We start from the raw sequence: 10,197 nt of genomic DNA on the forward strand, positions 1-10,197 counted from the left end.
GCCAGGCTCAGCACTCAGCCTGCCCGGGGAGCTGCCCAGGGTGCTGCGGGGAGATGTGTGGGGGGAAGGAGCATCCCAGCAAGGCAGGGGCTTTCTGCTACCACAGCTGCTGTCTGCTGTCATCACAGCTCCACTGCACCCCAGAATGTTTCGGAGGGTGCTTTGCGAGAGGCAAGGCAGGGATTTTCCATTTCCTGTTCTTAGGGAAGGGGAAAAGGTTGGAGCAGGAATCTGAAAGGAGCTGGGAGATATGTACACATCTCTGAGAATCCTGCATTGTTCCTTTCTCAATCTGCTGCTATGTGAACAATCTCCTAAAGTGCTTTCAGCCTTTCTTCTCCCAAAGGACAGCGCCAGCTGAAACCGTCATTTTCAGCAGACATGAACACACACTTACTCTCCCTACAGGCAGCTTTCTCTAAGACAATGCTAAGTGCACAGAGTTTGGGATGAAGGCTCTGAGTGCAGACGGGGTAAAGGTAAGAGATGTGGAAACTGATTGTCTCTGAGGATGGTCTTGATTTGTCATTATCTTCTGCACTCCTAACAGCACTCCGTGCCCAGAAACAGCAGTGCAGATGCCCAACGGCAGCTCCATCAGCGAGTTCCTCCTGCTGGTGTTGGCAGACACGTGGCAGCTGCAGCTCTTGCACTTCTGGCTCTTCCTGGGCATCTACCTGGCTGCCCTCCTGGGCAACGGCCTCATCAGCACAGCCGTAGCCTGCAACCAGCGCCTGCACACCCCCATGGACTTCTTCCTCCTCAACTTCACCCTCTCTGACCTGGACTGCATCTCCACCACTCTCTCCAAAGCCATGGCCAATGCCCTCTGGGACACCTGGGCCATCTCCTACGCTGGATGTGCTGTCTTTTTCTTTCTCTTCTTCATGTCAGCAGAGTATTTCCTTCTCACAGTCATGACCTGTGACCGCTTTGCTGCCATCTGCAAGCCCCTGCACTACGGGACCCTCCTGGGCAGCAGAGCTTGTGTCACCATGGCTGCAGCTGCCTGGGGCACTGGGCTTCTCCATGCTTTGCTGCACACTGCCAATATATTTTCACTGCCTCTCTGCCAAGGGAATGCCATGAACCAGTTCTTTGAAATCCCCCATCTCCTCGAGCTCTCCTGCTCAAATTCCTACCTCAGGGAAATTGGGCTTATTGCGCTTAGTGTCTGTTTAGGCTTTGGATGTTTTGTTTTCATTGTGCTGTCCTACATGCATATCTTCAGGGCAGTGCTGAGGATGCCCTCTGTGCAGGGCCGGCAGAAAGCCTTCTCCACGTGCCTCCCTCACCTGGTTGTGGTCTCCATTTTTTTCAGCACTGACTTTTTGGCCTACCTGAAGCCCCCTTTCTCTCTTCCCCTCATCCCTGGACATGGCTGTGTCATTTCTGTACTCCGTGTTCTCTCCAGCAGTGAACCCTCAAATCTACAGCATGAAAACCCAAGAGCTCAAGGATGCATTGAGGAAAATGATGACATGCACTCTTTTTAGCAGCACTAAACTTCTCATCTCTCTATAAATTGACTTACAGTCTTCCCAATAATGGGCCTATTTTATGTTTTTTTTATATAATAGATATGTTTATAATATTTATTTAAGTAACATATATATTTTTGCTCTTTTATTTTATTAATGGTTGTCATTAATGGTTACACTAATATTTTGATTACTTCTGCTGAGGCCTCACCCCGCTCTCTTTCTCCTGGAGCCCATATCCAAGGTGATTCAGAGCTGACTCTTGCAGCCTCTGTGTCCAGTCTCTGTATCTTCAGGAAAATTAGGTGTCTGTAGTCTTCATGAGGGAGTGGGGACTTATCAGGCGTGGGGTGGAGAGGGATTCCTGTCATCTCCAGGCACACCTGTACACTCCTAGTGCCTTTCAAAGTGCTCCACTGCCATTCCAATTGTTTTCCACACTCACAGACTCCCAGGCAGGGGGTATAGCTGCACTCATCCCCATCCATCTGGTTCTGCTCCTCACCCTGACCATTACAGTCAGTACAGAGTCATTCATCAATGGCCAAACAATCAGAGGAGGGATGGGGACTGATGGGAGATGATCTTAACATGACATTTCCCTGTGGAGGCATGCATGACCTGGAGCCCTATGTCCTTGCAGCTGTTCCTCAGTCCCTGTCTCAACTTTGGCATTTCCCCAAAGACCACCCTGGGACAAGACTGTGTGTGTGATGGGGGCAGCTTGAGTGCCAGGGTCTGGTTGTGACCATGCACAGGATGAGCCCTATTCTGTGTGCTCTGCAGGGCTGCAGCCTCTGGGAGCCCACAGGAGGAGGCAGCAGGCAGATGTGATCCTGGGGCCCTGGAGCAGGGTGCCTCAGGACATTGATCCAGCCCAGCTTTCTTCTGCATGATCAGAAAAGAGACGCTGCCCAAGGAAACTACGACCAGCCCCAGACCTCATTCCAAGTGCTTCCCAGCATCACTTTTCACCATCGACTGCTGAGGGCTGAAGTGGGAGCACTCCATGTCCCCGCTGCGCTCAGTGCTTGCACTGGAGAACGGGCAACTCAGCTCGATCCCTCTCCTGGGCCAGAGCTCAGCAGAGCTCAGAGCAGGGCTGGCTTTGAGCTGTGGGACACATCGAGGCTGGGCAGAGGTTGGCTGGTGGGAGAGGCTGCTGGAGCAGAAGGGCAGCAGGGACCGGGCAGTGCGGGCTGCCAAGGCTGTGCTGGAGGCACATCTCCATATCCCTGTATGTGTGCTGCCCCATGTGGTGCCTGCAGAGCTCCCAGGGGCTGCCTGTGGGGGGTGAGGCCAGGCTGTCCTGCACAGGGGAATGAATGCACACGGAGCTGCTGTGCTGAGGGCTTGGGACCCCAGAATGACCCTGGAACTCAGCACCCAGTTACTGGGCTGTGCTCACCTTGGCCAGCTCCTAGGTGCCCTCATGCTGCTCTGTCACTGCCCCTCCTCAACAGGACAGGGGAGGAGAGAAAACTGAACAGCTCCTGGGTTGAGACCCACTTCTGAGGGATTTGGCAATGTGCAAAACTCCAGACTATTTCAACCATAGCATTCTAGATTCCACTTTGTTTTTCTTTTTGTTTTCTGAACGAGAGAAGTTGCTAAGTTCTAAGTATCCAAGTCATCTTGTGTACCAGCTGTGATGGCAGAACCTCTATCACCTCCCGCTAGTCACCACAGTACCTGCTTCTAGTCCAAGCTGCTCACCGCAGGGAGGCATCTCTCCACTGATCCAGGTGGATGCTTCACTCAGGTTTGAAGCTTCAGGCTTCAGCCACACAGTTGTCAGGCCACAGATGGAGATCCATACGGGCCCTTTGTTCTACGGCTGCAACCGGACCACCGGCTTTGCTTCTCCCTTGACACTGCTTGTTTCCAAGCCAAATAATCCTGGTGTGTCAAATCACTGCTAGCATTTATCCCTGGTCCTTTTGTACTGCCTTTTCATAGGACTTCAGCAGTAGTTCTCCTGCTAATTAAACACATCTTTACCAGAGCTTGTAAGAGACCAAGACAAGCACAAGCCAAAACTTGATTTTAAACATTAGGGACTTATCAATGTTATCAACAGGGGGCGGGCTGAAAGAGGTGCAGCCCTGACTGCCCTGAAATCATAGAGAAATATCTGAAGCAATGTGAACAAGGAACCAGAACAGCACATTTTGAAAGCAACTAGATGGAAAAGATAGGCAGTCATTCACAGACACAAGCAGTAGTGTGTCTCTAATCACAAAGCGGGTCGCTAATGGAGTGCTTCTCATGAGCAATACACCTGTGGTTATGCAAAACTTACAGGCACAGTTCCTCTTACAAGCTAACATCAATATTTGCATTGTTAGCAAGTTCACTGCAAATATGCATCTTTGTCAGTAAAACTCAGAACATTTCAATCACATCTGGAATCTTATTTTCATTCATTAGTACATGGCCTCATTTTTTAAAATTGGGATTTTAAAAAAGAATAAATAATTACAGAAAACACAGTTTCTCTGTGTTTAAATATGCATTCGTATGCATGGATGACCATGTCTATCAGAGCAGATCACAGATACTAAGATATCCTAAAGACTCAGTGGAGACAGCCTCAAAATCTTAAATTTAAGGAGTTTCAGGTAAATCCAAACCTTGCTCCTACGTGGGGTCTGGCAGAAGGTTCTCATTGGATGAAGATGCTGTGAGGTTTGTCACAGCAGTGAGCAGAAATCAGTCTTTGGTGGGAAATGGATCAATCCCTTCAGATTGTGCTGCAGCTCTTTCCATCAGAGGTGTAATCTTCAGTCCCTTCCCATTATGGGTGTCTAGGTCTCATTCCTCTCTGTCTCCTGAGGTGGTCATGTGAGTGGAAAATCTTCCGGCACGCAATAGATACCGATGGCACGTGTCATATCAGAAGGCATCTCTGGAGGTTACAAAGAAACATAAAATCAAGTGAAACATAAATAGTTCCATGATACAAAACAAAACCGGTAATACGTTCCCTAAGAAAATATGTGATTTTACTGGCAATTTTCCTATGCCATATTTCAATGCTCAGGAATGTCACAAGTTTAAAAAGTCACCATTTCACAATGAATGGTGTGTTACAATGCCAAATGTTGGCTTCTTTTCATGTGAACATCACTGATTCTTGGGAATGTTTCAACAGCTTTCAGTGCATTAGTCAGTTCCAGCTACCACTCTCTAAAGAAGAGTAAAGGGGGAGGGGAAAATTCCTAGCAGAGCAAACTGGGTTTAGGATGACAGGAGCTCCTCAGTGCAGAGTAGGAAGGTGAGTTTGTGTGGGACGCACTCTGCCCAACCCGTCCCTCTCTTAACTTTAGCTTGGAGCAAGCATCGGATCCCAGTGAAAACTTTCCCATCTGTGTTATTCTATAACTGAAAGGGAAAGGGATTAGCATGTGTACTTGTCACGTCTTTTGACCTGCTGCATACTGAGACCAAAGGTAATGTTAAAGCAAACAGCATTCTTCTCCCCCTGCCAGGATAAGCAGGGCATGGGGGCGGCCTTCTGCTAAAAGAGAAGAAAGCCAGACCACGTAACACCCTGTGCAAAAACAGATCTTGGAAGCTGCACACTTCCAAAGGGTGCACCTTAAACAGGGCAAGACACACACATCTGAGAGGAAAGTTCCCCTTGCTGCCAAGCACCAGATGGAGGAGGGCCTTCCCACAGAAATAGCTGCAGAAACCACTGCCAGGCGAGAAGGTCCCACTCGTCCTGCTGCAAAGAGTATAGTGGATGACTGGAATGATGTACTCTGATGAGAACACTTGCTCCAAAGAAGGGGGCTGGAATGTGGTACTGTGCTTTGTAGTGTGACAGAGTACAGCCTGTATCCCTGAAAGGAAGGCTGTGCGAAATCAGGAACAATATGCATAAGGAGGGAAGGACAGAACAAACTACGGCACTGTCATCACTGCCGGGGCAGACCATTGTACACAGCGGCTACAAAACATACCCTCCCATCCTATTTTCTGCACATTTGTATCAGCCTCAGAGAATACTGCTTACTCTCTTATGAGACTTTGAAACTGGCAGGATTATGGCTGACACACAGAGAAGCTGGAAAATGGCTCCAAAGAAGGCTCAGTATTTCTATCATGCACTCTGGTGTTACTTACTGCTAGCAAAACTTTACAGGCCAACTTTTGGAGGTATTCTCCAGATTCTCTTCGTCTACTGACCCAAGAACAAAGAGGGACACAAAACTTGCATTTTTGTTGTCTTTTGCCACCTACCCAGGAAAAGAGTCCTCAAACTTGAGTAGTGGTCCCCTTGCAGGAGAGGGGAAGATAAGCAAAATAGGATGGGTGGACATAATATAAGAGAAAAGCTTAATAGGCAATAATAAACTTATCCCTGAGGTTGATCATGCATGCATGATGACTGTTTTATTAACATTAATGTTAGTAATAACATTACTAACAGTAAAATTATCAATATTATAATTTTCACATTCCTATGTATTCATGGCCTTGCTGTACAACAGCAACAACAGAAATAAAACACACACAAAGTGGATCTGTTGAAGGCAGTGGAATGAGCTGTGCTTAAACAACACTGCTTTAGCTCACAGCTCCAGTACAGCATACCTACCTTGCACTCAGGAAGTTTGTGACAAAGCTGTACTCTGTTCTCCTGAGTCCCAACTTAATTTTTCAGCCACGTGGGCTCTGTTCCTTGATATTCTGCAACACAAAAGTCACAAGATGGAAATTCAATTAATATTAATCAGAGATGTCATCAGACCTCTGTTAAGGCAGTTGTACTCATTTCTTTGCAACAGAAATCTATAGCAAACACTAAAATAGAAACAGCATCCTATGCCTAACACTAAAGTAATAAAAGTAAACCTAACCCTAAAACTAAAACTGAGTTAAAAAATCAACTATAAAAACAGAAACAATGGGAGTCTGCAAAATTTTTTCTTAAACAAAAGAAACGAGGAGGAGGAGATATTACTGAATGACACCCACCTAATGCTGGCTGTGGGGGCTGCTGCAGTGCAGAAGGAGCCAAGCGCCTGGAGCAGCGATGGTGTTGCTGTGGCCACGCCAATGTAGGGTCCGGCACGATGGTGTTGTGCCAGACCAGCTATGATGCAGGAGGATCCACCTCCACAGGTTCACCCAGAGGTGGATCCACCTTCACAGGTTCAACTAGAGGTGGTGCACTATAGGCCGTGCAGCAACAGGGAGCTTAGATTGGCAGTCTCTCGCCCAGTGTAGCCCCTTCCCGCACCAGGGACAGGGTCGAGTAGGAAGAGCAGAAACATTTTTATCTGCTTTTTTAGGCTTTTCACAGTCCCTTTGTACATGACCAGGTTCCCCACAGTTGTAGCACTTTATTTTTTGAGTTGTCCCTGCACCAAGTCGGGCTGCCAGGGTGTCTGCTAGCGAGGCCATTTTATGGCTTTCTGTTCCTACATTTTGACAGGCCTTAATCATGTTAGTAATGGATGGATCTGCATTCTTTAAGGATTGTAGGACCTTTCTACATTCTGCATTTGCATTTTCTATTGCTAATTGCTTAAGCAAAGCCTCCCGGGAAGCTTGATTTTCTACTTGTCTCTCTAGCATATTTTGTAAACGGTCAAGAAATTTAACATAGGGCTTGGCAGCCTCCTGCCTAATTGATGTAAATGATGTGTTAGATGAATTACTGTCGAGTATCCGACAGATAGCACGCAACACCAAAGTCTTAACTTGTTCAAAGCATTGCCTGTCCATCTGTGCCTGAGCCTGAGGTATTGGACCCCCTCCCCCATGAGTTCTTCTATGCCAATGTGATTAAGGTTATTCAGATTATTCATAGCCTGGATGGTAGCCAGTTCCCGATACTCTGTCATAAACACGGTGTATTGCATGGGAGACAGAATTGTTCGTAATAGAATTTTCCAATCGTGAGGGGTCATAATGTAACTGTCACCAATTGCAGCCAAAAGATGATATGTAAAGGGAGACTGAATTCCATAATCTCTCACTGACTTCCTTAGTTCCTTCACTGACTCGTAAGGCAGGGATTCCCACTGGGGGGGCTGATTTGTATGGTACAACACAGGAAAGGCTTGCAACGTATCAGCATCACCCCGTAATACTGCTTCTTTTCTGCACTGCTCTAAAGCACTATAGTATGCTGTAGAAAAATTTTTCTTTCCCGCTCCCTTCAAGTTATCATCAGGAGGGAAAATGTTCGATTTGTCGTCCGTATCTACTGAACCAGGATCTGAAAGATCTTCTGGTTCTGGTTCGTCCTCATTTTTTACCAAGTTACAGGCAGGCTGCGGAGCAGCAGCAGTAAGCGACGTAACCGGAGCAGAAGGCGGCAGGGGAGCGGCGACCATCGGGGGCGGAGCAGAGGGCGGGAGCGGCGCGACGAGCGACGGGGGCGGAACATAGGACGGGAGCGCGGGGAGCGTCGGAGGCGGAGCGGAGGACGGAGCGGAGGGCGGAACGGAGATGAACGACGGATGCGTGGGGGAGGGCGGGAGCGCGGGGGAGATTGCGATTTCTCTTCTCCCCGGTCGCGGGGGGGGGTCGAAGCCGCGGATCGGTTCCGGGCAGGGGCTGCTTCCCGAATCGGAAGGCGGAGGCGGGGGTGGGAAGGAGGGCGACAGAGAATAGCCGGAAGAACTTCTTCCTTGTCGAATTTGTTTAAGCCCTTCCATTATTTGGTGCCAAGCAGGTAGAAGTTTGGCAGCCGTTCTGTCTTTAGTAATAGAAGCCTCCCAGAGTTTTGTGCCAATTTTGTCCCAGAGTTCTCCATCAAGAGAGAACCCAGTTTTCGGAAATTCGGGGACATTTTTGCTTATCCATTTAAGAAAAGTAGCTAGTTCCGAATTAGATACAGGCTGATCCTGGAAGTTTAAAACTAACCGTAGTACTTCGAGATTTACTTGTTGCTTCTTCGTTAGTGAACTCCCCATAATTCCCGACTGCTCACCTTCTGTCCTGCAGAACGGTGCGGGCGAGCGCGAAACAATCTCTCTGAAGTTCAGTCGGGCGACGCTGCCGGACCGGGCTCGCTCAGCCGCGGCTTGACTTACACCACGCAGTGGGTGCCATTTGCAGTGTCTCGGGCACGGACTCAGATGTGAACGATCCAAATCGTTTATTACAGGTTTTAACATCCCTTATATACTTTCACAATTTCTCTATTGTAACTTTCCCACCCGCCTTTACATATCAACAATGTAACTTCCCAAAACAGTCCTTAATAGTGCATAAAGGCGATGATCCAGTCAGGGCTGAGAATCTTCCCAAGCCATGGACTCTTCCTCATATAACGGCCTGCCATCACCCAGCTTACTTGAACTTGTTTTCCTCTTCTTCTGGAAGTGTCCTTGGTTCTCAGCCTTCCTTTCTCAAGCTGTTTATCCTGTTACACAGCTGCAGCTCTAAATATATTTTCTGTATTCCCACACTAACCCTAACTCTAACACTAACACTAACTCTAAACCTAACCCTAAACCTAACACTAACCCTAACCCTATCATAAACTTAACCCTAACCCTAACAAGAAACATAAATCTAATCCTAACACTAAACCTAACCCTAACCCTTGCCCTAATTCTAACCTTAACCCTAACCATAACCATAAACCTAACCCTTAGCCTAACCCTAACCCTAACCCTAACCCTAACCCTAACCCTAACCCTACCCTACCCTAACGCTAACCCTAACCCTAACACTAAAACTAACCCTATCCTTAATACTAACACAAAACCCAACCCCAACCCGAACCACAACCCAAACCCATACCTGTAACGTATAATTCAAACATTTACCCTAACCCTACCCTTCCCCAAAAGCAACAACAAGCACAAATCCTTTACATAATCCGAACCCTTACTCTATACCATAACGCTATAACCCTAACCCTAACCCTAACCCTAACCCTAACCCTAACTCTAACACTTCGCTAACACTAACACTACGTTAACCCTAACCCTAACCCAACACTAACCCTAAACCTAACCATAACACTAACACTAACCCTAACATTAACCCTAACCCTAACCCTAACCCTAACCCTAACTCTAACCCTAACCCTAACCCTAACCCTAACCCTAAACCTAAACCCTAACCCTAACCCTAACCCTAACCCTAACCCTAACCCTAACCCTAACCCTACTCTAACCCTAACCCAAACTCTAACCCTAACCCTAACCCTAACCCTAACACTAACCCTAACCCTAACCCTAACATACCCTAACCCGAACCCTACCCTAACCATAACTCTAAACCTAAACATAACCCTAACCCTACCCTTACTCTAACCCTACCTTAACCCTAACACTAGTCCTAACACAAACCCTAACCCTAACCTTACCCTAACATTAACTCTAACCCTACCCTAACCCAAACCCTAATCCTAACCCTAACCCTAAACCTAACCCTAACCCTAACACTAACCCTAACCCTAACCCTAACCCTAACCCTAACCCTAAACCTAACCCTAACCCTAACACTAACCCTAACCCTAACCATAACCATAACCCTAACCCTAACCCTAACCCTAACCCTAACCTTAACCCTAACCCTAACCTTAACACTAACCTTAACTCTAACCCTACCCTAACCCTAACCCTACACTAACCCTAACCCTAACAATAAACGTAAACCTAACCCTGACCCTAACCCATACCCTACCCTAACCCTAACCCTGCCCTAACCCTAAACCTATCCTAACCCTAACCCTAGACCT

General features: G+C 47.5%; 1 pseudogene; it reads left to right on the top strand.

The window, feature by feature from the left end:
- The first annotated feature begins 578 nt into the window (after window positions 1-578).
- On the top strand, window positions 579-1,524 carry LOC136047143 (olfactory receptor 14C36-like; annotated as a pseudogene).
- Window positions 1,525-10,197: the final 8,673 nt, after the last annotated feature.

The sequence above is a fragment of the Cyrtonyx montezumae genome, unplaced genomic scaffold (assembly GCF_038088225.1).
Source record: "Cyrtonyx montezumae isolate F1298 unplaced genomic scaffold, pur_monq_1.0 scaffold_17, whole genome shotgun sequence".
In the NCBI taxonomy this organism is placed as follows: domain Eukaryota; kingdom Metazoa; phylum Chordata; class Aves; order Galliformes; family Odontophoridae; genus Cyrtonyx; species Cyrtonyx montezumae.